The sequence below is a fragment of the Dicentrarchus labrax genome, unplaced genomic scaffold (assembly GCF_905237075.1).
Source record: "Dicentrarchus labrax unplaced genomic scaffold, dlabrax2021, whole genome shotgun sequence".
Lineage (NCBI taxonomy): Eukaryota > Metazoa > Chordata > Actinopteri > Moronidae > Dicentrarchus > Dicentrarchus labrax.
The window spans coordinates 18,399,222-18,409,963 of record NW_026136720.1 but is presented as its reverse complement, the minus strand read 5'-3'; the positions used below and the strand labels follow the sequence as shown (position 1 = coordinate 18,409,963).

Genomic DNA, 10,742 nt, shown 5'->3' with positions numbered 1-10,742 from the left:
CTGGAATGACCTGGAACCACCCTCATAGACCCCTGTTGGTTCCGGACCACACTTTGGAAACCACAGAGCGGGGCTCGCTGCTGCTCCCACACCGCTCCCACACCGCGCTCGCACCGCCCGCGGAAATATTTCGGTGCGTCGGCGAACAGACGACACAACTTGTTTCGTTTTCTTCCTCTCTCTCTCTTCTACTACGGTGCCGTTTATTGACTTCACACACACAGACGCAGAGAGACAGTAGCTTTCAGTCAGCAGGCGGTGAGCGTGGAGTGGGAGGCAATAATTCCGGTCGCGTCGGTTCTGCTCCAGTGCGCGCTTCTCTCTCCCTCCTTACACACATCCCGGTTTTCAAACGCAATGACAGGCAAGGCGAACGCGTGAGCGGATCCCACAGGTGTGTTCACTGCCAACGGCTCTTGGAGACACACACACACACACACACACACACACCTGGAATTTACCATGTGACTCGGCACCTGGGCGTGGAGAAAAGTCCCTGATTATTGTAACCAGAGACTCTTTTGTTGAGGAGTTGCCACCGGTCGCCTTTCAACAGGAATTGTCAAATCGGTCAACCAAGTAGCCCCGTGTTTTCCTACGGAATAGTGCCTTTCTGAAACCTCTCACAGGACGTGTGAGGAGAGTAAAATGTGAACTTGCTTGCGGACTTATTTCTTTTTTTATTTTTAGTATTTCACCGGAGGGGAGTTCTCCAAAAAAGCTGGACTGTTGGCGTTTGTGCAACTACTCTCTTCGCTCCCTTTTTTTCCTCCAAGGTGAGTTCCAGGGAAGCTGGTGTATCCCGTCAAAGTAGGGTTGGGACTATTTGCATCAGTGTTTAACCATATTGTCCATTTCAAACCGTTGGTACACATGAGCACCAAGTTTTGATAGCCTTTTACGCGACACCGTACCCATCCTCTAATAACTGCTTTTTATATGTTACTGTCTTATTTAGGCTATCGTTTTTTTTTCTTAATAGTGCTGTTCCAGAGTATTGCATTTCTGCAGCCCCAGCATTATAATAATCATGAAACGCTTTGGGAAGGCTGTGTTGCTTTCTTTAAAGAAAGAAATAATATCTACAGCGGTGTTATTGTCCAGGAATTATGAAACGTGTCAGTGAAACGGTTCATGCCTGGGTGCAAAGTTGTTCCACTGTTAAACTCAACAGCTGTGTGTTTGGAGAAAGAAAAGAAAGGGGGAAAAAAGCCTCTGTAGACATGCTCTTCCGTAAACCCATGCATTTCATCTCAGGAACACAGCATCTGCCCAGTCACCTCACAAGGAGCCTCTGTCCCCACACACAGGCAATTTCAGAGAGAAATGGGCATGTGAACTGTGTTTCTCACCTCTGGACAGTATGGCTGTACATCAGCAGCTGAGAGGACAGAAGTAGGGAGAATTGGCTCTTGTTTGTTTTTTCTTTTTCCTTTTTTTCCCCTCCTCTCTTTCTTGTCTTCCTTGTGGAGAACAAGGAGACAGAAGCACTATTCATGTCCCCGTTGAATCCCTGTGTCTCTCAGTCCCTTGCGCGGCCCTCAACTAAACCACTGTACTTCCTTGTTTTCTTTCTAAATTGTCCTTTTATTGCAGCCCCTGCCATCTTACGCCCCTTGTGCACAGACCTACTGGACACAGGATGCTCCATCTCCTGGGGATTATTCCTATTAAATGGCATTATACAAGCAGTCTCATAGTGGGAATGGATTAGTGCAAGCAGGGGGCACGTGGAGGCAGGAAAGGCGGTTGCCGGTGGTAGTGGTGGTGGCTGGAAGGGGGTTAGAGCCGAGGGTCAGTGCTCCAGTCTCCTGACTGAGAAGGGATGGTTTTCCAATAGATGCCATCTGCTCACATGGACACACACAAGCAATTGAAAACCAAGCTGTTTCCTTGTCTTTTCCCTTTTTTTCAACATCTCTCTCTCTCGTTCTCTTTCTCTCTCTCTCTCTCTCTCTCTCTCTCTCTCTCTCTCTCTCTCTCTCTCTCTCTCTCTCTCTGTCCCACAGTGCTTCATTCAGGGTTTATCTCTTCCACTCTGAATAAATAGAGACACCTTATCTGCGCAGAGGAGAGTGGTGATAAATGTTTTCTCCTGCTTCCCGCAAGGGTGGAAAAGACAAGCGTACCACACTTCTTCATCATAGATGCTCTTTTCAGGGCAAGTGAATAGGAGACATTTCTCATTCAGGTCATGTTAGTGTTTCAGGATTCTGCAAAACAATCCCGAAAGTCAAATGCAAGCTCATACCCTGTAATACAAGGGAAACAGATAAAATAACAAACAAAGCAGGCATTTCCACGAGTCCCTCCTTTTTATTTGGTTACAGGCCGCTGGCTCTGGAAATGAAACTTTGTGGTGAGAGTCACTCACAGTATTTTTGGATCCAGTAAAATAGCCTCTGACCAACTGAGAAACGGAGGTAGTGAGCACTCAGCTGTTAAGCTCCTACATGTTTTGGGTGAGCTAAAGTTCATCCTGTCCTTTTCAGTGTTACAGTTTTCTCAGATAGTTTAAACCATGTCGTCTCCTGAAAGCACGCACTGCATTTCAGAGAGGGTAGCAATATTTTTGAGGTCAAACGAATTTGAACCCATCCTCGGTCTCTTTTGTTTCCTTTGCACTGGATTACTGACTTCTGTCATTTTCATTTTGAAAATAAAACCATAATCCTCGTAAGCAACAAGCAATCCCATGCCTCGTGTCTGCAACCTACAAACAGAAAAACAGCACACAAAAAAAATAAAACAGATGCATGAAAATCGTATATACCATTTGTTCATTGCAAGTGGCCCATTTTAAATTACAAGTTAATCCTCTAGTTAATACTCCTTTTGTCTTGTCCCTACTAAAGACATGGTGTAATCTATATCATTATCATATTGAAATATCTGTTTGACCTACTTTCACTTTAAAAAGCTGACCGTTTGACCAATATTTCCCATCTGTAGAATGGACTAACATACGTGTGGCGCACCTGAGAAAGACCCATATGCATTACCTTGTTCCCCTGGCTTATCTAAAGTACACATAGACTTCAGGGGTGTGTGGGCAGATGCGTGAAGGGCGTGTCTGCTTGGTAATAGACTGCTGAAAAATCTGGGGAATAGCAATTTCCTTCAGATGGAAGATAGGCTAGTCTTTTCATGTCTGAGGATTATCCTATGATGAAGGGACGTCACGCAGAGCTGGATTTCTGATCTTATCTCCACCAGGTTTTTACATCTGCCACCCTTGCCCTTGGACTTCATGGCCTTGTCTTAAACTATCCCCCTCAGCAGCATTCCTTTCTTTACCCCACCCTCTTGCTCCAATGTGGCGTTGTTTGTACTTCACACACTAAACCCATGCCACTCAACACCTCCCTGTTCAATGTGCTTGAGATCAGAGATAACAAAGCTGATATATGACAGACCTACGAAGTGTGATCCTGCTAATTCTCATGCTTACTCCCCCAGCAGCAGGGTATGAGGATGCGCTCTGTGGCAGAAGATAGCAGCCTGGCGCTGCTTTGAATCCCCCGACCACCTCGGGCAGCGTTAAGTTCCCTGCAATCCAGAGTTTAACCTGGTCTGTCTGCAGGCTTCCAAGCCAAGCACTTCAGGCCCAGATATTATGGTCAAGTTTAGCTCAGCAGGGTGTACTTTTACCTCTAAAACAACCTTGACACTTTCTCAACCCACACTGTCTTTCATCTCATGTCCACACCATGCACTCAACCCGCCGTGGCTTACTTCCATCTCCACGCTGCTGACAACTCATGCCGATTTTTCCCGCTGCTGCCCACATTGCTTTTCTTCTGCCCCTACACCTACCTTTTAACCACTGTAACTTTTCCCTTCACTCCCAGTGCTTGGAGCTTGAGTAAGAGGAACATAATGAATATTGTAAACAGGCTCCTGAAAGAGATAAATGATTCACATGGAGAGGGAGCTGCCTTAATTGCCCTGTTGAGAGGTTGTGGGCAGGATGTTCTACACCAGAACTGAGACATCCTGATGTTTAAAAAAAACCAAAAAACAATAGAGCAGAGAGGGAGATGGTTGACATGATGTGATATGAGGTTTAGAGCGGTAGGCGGCCATTTGAAAAAAGCTAGCCCAGAGGAAGACATTATCTTCATTGCTGTTCAAAAGGCATTTCTGGGTGGTGTTGGCTGTCAGCAGCCTTGAGGTTGTATATCTGAGGATTGAACGGCAGTGATGGATACACAATACAGACATCTGCCTCAGTCTCCCTACCTTCACCCACTTCCCCATGGCAGCTGAACTGACAGGCTGACACAGACACATACTATTGCACAGGCTTGTGATGCTAGCTGCTCACTGGAGGCATGTCAACAAGCTAACCTACTCAGGCCACTGGCAAAAGTTCACACCCAACCATGCATTTTAGCCTGACACCACAGAAGCGGGTATCTGCGAGCTTATCAGCAACGATGAGAGTGCGGGGGTCACCTTGATTCCTGTCCTGGGAAATCTTGATCAGATGCTTTCTTCTCAAGGCTTGTATTGGCAGGAGAAAAGAGACCAGGAAGCTAATTTATTTTTTGCTTTGGTAATTGAGTCTGGCACGTATTACTATCAAAATGCTATCCATTTAAACACTTCAGAGGGAAGTTGGTCGTGCCTGCTTCAATCAGTGTAATGTGACGGGCGATGTTTAGTCCAGCTCCCTTGCTTTATGATGAAAAGACAACTCACAGATCTCCCAGACTTCGACATATCTAAGATGAGTCGACGCTTCACTTCTGTGCAAATTGAGGGTGCCTGCAAAGGATTTGGCAGCTTGCTGATATGTCTTTCTCAGAGAGATTTGGATTTGAAATGGACTTGCGCTTACAGTAGCTGAGAAATAATGGAAACTGTGTAGAGCCACTTATTCCACCTGTAATGCATTTCCGCTTTCTGTTATGAGAGTTGTTCCATGTTGAGTGCCATTTAATCCTAACTAAGGCACCAGAGGGTGCAATATATTTTTATCCATGAGTCATTTCCCAGTTAATCCTCAAACTGACCAATTTAGTCCTGCCAAGATCATTTTTAATTATCACCTCTGCTTTACAGCTAATATGACGTCCAGCTGGTCCATGTTAATGTGGTAGTTGCCGTCAAGAATTGGCTCTCTTCTTCTTTTATTTTTTGCATGCACACTGGGCGATTAATTATGAAGTACTAAATGTGATCCCCAGCCAGGACTGGTGGGTGACAGATGCATGAAGGGTCAGCGCACTGGCGGCAGCTGGAGATGAAGGTCATACCAACCTGAGAGAGCAAAGGGAGAAGATAATGTGGCAAACAGAGGAAGACATAGATGGTCTGTGCAAGTGTAACTTTATGAAAGAGATGAATGATCCTCATGGATCTAGAAAGTAACTCACTTACAGAGACTCAGAACAAACATATAAATGAATGGTGCTTAAAAAAAGTACACATATGCTTCATTATATCTCAACCAGACATGCTCCATTGGTTGGCATGAATTGGGGAAAATATTCAAATCGAAATGTTTACCACTGGAATTTCTATATTGCAAGCAGTAGCTGCTTATTTGTATACTGCATTTATACATTTTGACTTACATCGATCAGCCATAACATTTTTGACCACCTGGGCACCCTGGTGTGTGTTAAGCAGCCCCATACACAAAACAAAATGTCATGCACTGTGTGTTCTGACACCTTTCTATCGGAACCAGCATTAACTTTTTCAGCAATGTGAGCTCCAGCAGCTCGTCTGTTGGGCGGCCAGGGCTAATTGATGCACGTGGGGAGCGATGGCTGGCCCGTGTGGTTCTTGGTCCACTTTTGATAGGTACTGACCACTACAGACCGGGAAAACCCCACAAGAGCTGCAGTTTTGGAGATGCTCTGACCCAGTCGTCTAGCCATCACAGTTTGGCCCACGTCAAAGTTGCTCAAATCCTCACCCTGCCCATTTTTCCTGCTTCTAACACATCAACTTGAGGACAAAATGTTCACCTGCCCACTGACAGGTGCCATGATAACCAGATAATCAGTGTTATTCACTTCACCCGTCAGTGGTCATAATGTTATGGCTGATCGGTGTATTTAAAACATGAAAATTCTTCCTGCCATATGAGTGTCCTTGACTTACAATTTTAAGTGGAATGAAATCTTGAATTCTAATGAAAACATAACGGTGTGTGCACTTGAATTTGACCATTGAAATTGAAACAAACATAACTACATGTAATAATGTTTAAAAACAGTAACATAAAATCTTTAGGCAGAATGTGCTTTAAAATAGCCACATTAGATGTTGAGGAAACATATGCTGCCCTTATTATCTCTGGCATCTGCTGAAATTTGCTGGCAGCTGGAAGTGGACATGGGGATGGCAGCACTGCTGGAGGTTGGGTGTCTGTCTCTTGGTTGTCTGTTTCAATCAGTATTATATGTCAGGCAAGTTTTTGAGATGGAAAGATGAGATGTTCTTCACATATACCTGTGCTTGTTAGTGTGAAGCTTGAAGGATTATTTTTATTACTCAATTGCTGTTTGTCATTAGGCAAAATAAAATCTAATACTTTCTGCTAATTACTTAAATGTTTCTCATTCTTCTGTACATTACACAAACACAGGCGGTTTGTCGTTACCTCTTCTATACCTCTTCTACGCTGTCCAGGCCTAAATTCCCAATCTTTATGATCAAGCGGAGATAATACAGTATATAGGAAAGGCTGACTGCCTTTATTACAGATCATTAAGAAATGATATTATGAAAATGAAATCATTTTTGTCAGTAATAGTATCATGTCCATGTCTCTGTTAAATGAGGTGGGAGTCGTGGCCTTTCAGTATCCTATGATCCAAGAGGGACCTATTAAAATCTGTTCATACAGCAGTTGTTAAAGTTACTGAGAATCTCGTTGAATGCCACTGGCTCTGTTGCTTCTCATCTGTAAACTGACAGACCATTTTACTGTGGCAGTAGTCTCGGCAGCGGTAATAATACCGCCAAAGATACTGCCTCAACCTTAGAGACTGACATTTTGCAGTGACCACTGGGCGCTAAAAGTTGTGATTGCTAATGTATGAGGTGGGATTTTCTAAGGTAACAGTAATGTTTTTTAAGATAAGTTGAGGTTTTGTATTGGTCCCCATGGGAAAATCAGTGCAGCAGCAGAAGGATTCAGTAAGGACAAAGATGTGTAAAAAAATAAGCACAAAAACAAATCAAATCTGCAATAAAACAGCAGCAGTAGGCATAAATGGCAAATGTGTAATAAAACAGTGAAAATAATACAGACTGGAGGTAAGCTTTGTCACATTGTTTTGCATTACGTTTTGGAGAGCAAGCTCATTTAGGGCATTAGTATGAGTCAGGCCTTTTACCTTGGCATTAACCTTGTTGAGTTGGGGCATTCTGGTGGGCTAAAGGCAGAGGTAGAAGTGTGCAAAACTCTGGCTTGGTTGTGATCTACAGGAATGTTAACTATGCCTGATCAGCCAACCGTGACCCTTGTGCTGGAGCAGCATGGAAGTACCCACTGTCCTAGTGTTTATAACTTCCTGTTTATGTTAATGTGTCCATCTCTTAACATACTTTCTCTTTCCCCTTATCAGCCTCTCTTTATTCATTCTCTAGTGCTCCATAACTTTTTTTTTGTTGAAGCTTTTTTCCCCCAACTTTTATTCTTTGTCTTTCTTACTCAGTGTGTCTGTAGTCTACGTGGATATTAATCCTGGTGCCTCAAATCTGCCTGGGGCTCAGAGCTGTCTTCTGAAATGCAGATCTGTGGAGGTGTCATCATAGCTCTATGTCTTGGGTGTCTGCGCTTGCCCCCCAGCCTCACTCTCCTATTCACGCAGTCGTGATGACATGCATTATTCCTCACTGACTCATCTGGGCAGCCTCAAAGCTGCCCAGTTTTGGTTTCCTCTCTTAACTTTTTCAGCAGAAAAAAGAAGTCGTTATGATATTTTATGCTGGTGTCTGCAAATCACGTAGACATGGTATCTGCATTTTTCTGCCCTCTCCCTTCTCTTCCCTGTACAGTTGGTCAGACATGTGATGGTCATGCAGATAACTTGCGCTTCTTGCGTGGTTTATTTTTGTCCTGTGACAATCTGCTTCCCAGTATTCCCCTTTTCACAGATCTGTGTTTACACACTGGGCTTTTAGCCTCTAACTAAAGCAAATAATAGGCCTAGGAGAAATGACATCAGAGTCGCAGCCACATGCCCCTGTAAGAATGCCTAAATATTTACAGGCCCTCATAACACATGCTAGCCTACCACTCAGCCTCCCATTTGTTCGGCCTGTAAGTTTTTAAACTCAGCCCTGTGGTCGCTTCCTTCTGCTGTAGCTACGTCTATTCTACGTCCTGTCTGGGCTGATCCTACGTCATTGATCCCTCTGTGAAGCTGGGCTCTTTAATTACAGTCATTAGCCAGAGTAGATCTGCTGCTGGGGTTGGAGAACCTTATTACCAAGACCTTGTCTCTTTGCTCCCCACACAGCGAACAGCCTAATGCTGCTTGCTAGTGCATTCTCTGAAAACAAGCTGCAGTTACAATGTTTACAGAAAAAATGCTGCCAAATTGGATCTCCAAATCACAATTCTCACCAGGAGACATTTTCCCCTTCTACTTTCATCCTCTTTCAATTGGATATGGAGGAAAAGTGTGCTGCATTCCAGTAACAGATTGAAGCAAAGTGGGGTGTTGACGCCATGTCTGTGTGCTGTTGTTTGTTTATTGGTGGACTGGTGCCGACTGGTGGCATGACCAGGCCAGAGTAGCCATTTATCCACCACTCCAGACCTCTATTAAGATCTCTCTTTAGTCCTCTCTGTTGAGATCTACACTGCACCTCTACTGACATGTCAGTAGTCCTCCGCCGCCTCTTCCTCCTCCTCCTCCTCCTCCTCCTCCTCCTCCCTTAGCCAGTGATTTTATTTTTACCCAGGTTCTATTCTGTTTCACTTCCCTTCCCTGTTTTAGTCTGCCGTCAGGATGTCATCACACATTCCACAGTGTCTGTTGTTTAATTTGTCATATGGAGTTGGTCGCCTTTTGGGTTACGGAAAAAATGAAGTCACATCTCGTTCACACTGGGTTCTTACGAGTCTCGTCACCTTCTGACTTGAAAACAAAATATTGTCCCCTCTGAGCAGTGTGCTATAACCACACATCTGCTCTGCACATACAATATAAAAAACTAATCCTAATTACTAAAGATCAGCGAGATGATTAAATGTGGTGTAATTCCATATTGAATGTGTCTGAATGGGAAATCTGATTTGTCCAGATTAAAGTGGCTTGGTATTACAGCTCTGTAGTAGGTTGTTGTGGTAGTTGTGATGCACAGGATCTTTTGTTAAGCCTGACCTTACCATCCTAGTCATAGTGCCCATAAAATATTGATATTTGTATTGTGGTTCCACAGCATATGACCGTAAAGCTCTGACTGTTTATCTTCTCAGTAAAGTAAGTCCTTACTATATAAAGTTCAGAAAAAGGAATAGCAGCATGACATGGCTGTGGACTGATTATTTTTATTTTTGAAGAACTAGGTTAAACCTCGGAAAAACTGATGCTGTGCAAAAAAAAAAAATCTGTCACGCTGTCCAGTTCCTCATGCTGTACATCACGATTGAGGAAGTGTTGAAATATTTCTGGGTTAAAGTAGGCTTTTAGGTGACACGGCCTCATGAGAGAATACAGGCCCACCTTTGTCTAATGGCATGCACCTCTCGTTGGCTGATGTTGATGTTGGTAACGAGCTAAGCGAGGTCCTGTATTTCAGTGCATTATTAGCAGCAGCAGGCCACCCGAGGAGCTCAGACAAATAAAAATCCCATTTCCTCTCTTTCCATTGGTGGTATTAAGAGCTAAGGATTGTGCCGTTGCCTGAGTGCCAATGAAAAAGCCACTCAGTGTGCGAGCAGTTAAAGCTCTCTCAGTGCAGCAAGGGTGAAGCCTTCCTTCTGTATGCATCACCCCAGCCAGCTTGATCGATTCACTGTTTGCTCTGTCTTGTCTAAGTGCGAGCTCACACTGCCTACTCCGCCCACTGAAAATAATTCGGACTTTGACCAGTGCAACCTGCTTCCCTTAGACTCCTCCAGCACCCATGCACACACAAACGTATACATGAACAGTGAGTCCGCACACAGTCTGTTTTTCAGCCTAAGGGAGCTGGACAGCCCATGTGTGGATCCATGAATTCCTCATAACACAATCTGTTGGCTGATCAATAATTCATTTCTATCTGTGAGCAAGCATGTCTGGATCCAATCTCACCTGCACCTCCCTCGGCCTTCTCTTAACGAGGTGGGTGTTGTGTCCTTGAGCTGGGCTCAAGCTTATGTCTGTGTGGTTCTGTGTGTCCTTGTGTGTGCTGATTAGTTGGCCTTACTTAGTTCTCAGTCAGTGCTTGCTGTAGTCCATCGTTGTGTATCCACTTCCCCTGTGCATGTGTGTACACGCATGAGAGCCCTTGGCCAGTGTTCATTATTTCAACTGTGTACATCTCTCGTGTCATTGTGTCCACAGCAGCGCATGTGGATGTGAAACTGTCCATCTACAGTTGGCAAAGTTGCTGTGTGTATCTGCCTGTGTGGGTTTTTTGAGCTTATGCATGATCTCTCTCCCTCCAGGCGGCTAGACGAATCAAAGGCATGGATCTCATTAAAAGGTATAGAGCCTGTGGAGAGGTCAGCGGCTAAGTTCTCTGATTAGTGAGCTCCGGCAGGCTGCCTGGGTGCTGTGCTT

General features: G+C 44.4%; 1 protein-coding gene across 4 annotated transcripts in view; it reads left to right on the top strand.

Annotated features, from left to right (window-relative positions):
- plxnb2b (plexin b2b) overlaps positions 1-10,742 on the top strand; it is a 128,517-nt gene continuing 117,775 nt past the window's right edge. For all 4 annotated transcript variants that reach the window (XM_051381422.1, XM_051381423.1, XM_051381420.1 and 1 more), the window contains exon 1: positions 1-776. The gene's annotated coding sequence lies outside the window, so the exon portion shown is untranslated. The remainder of the gene's footprint in view (positions 777-10,742) is intronic.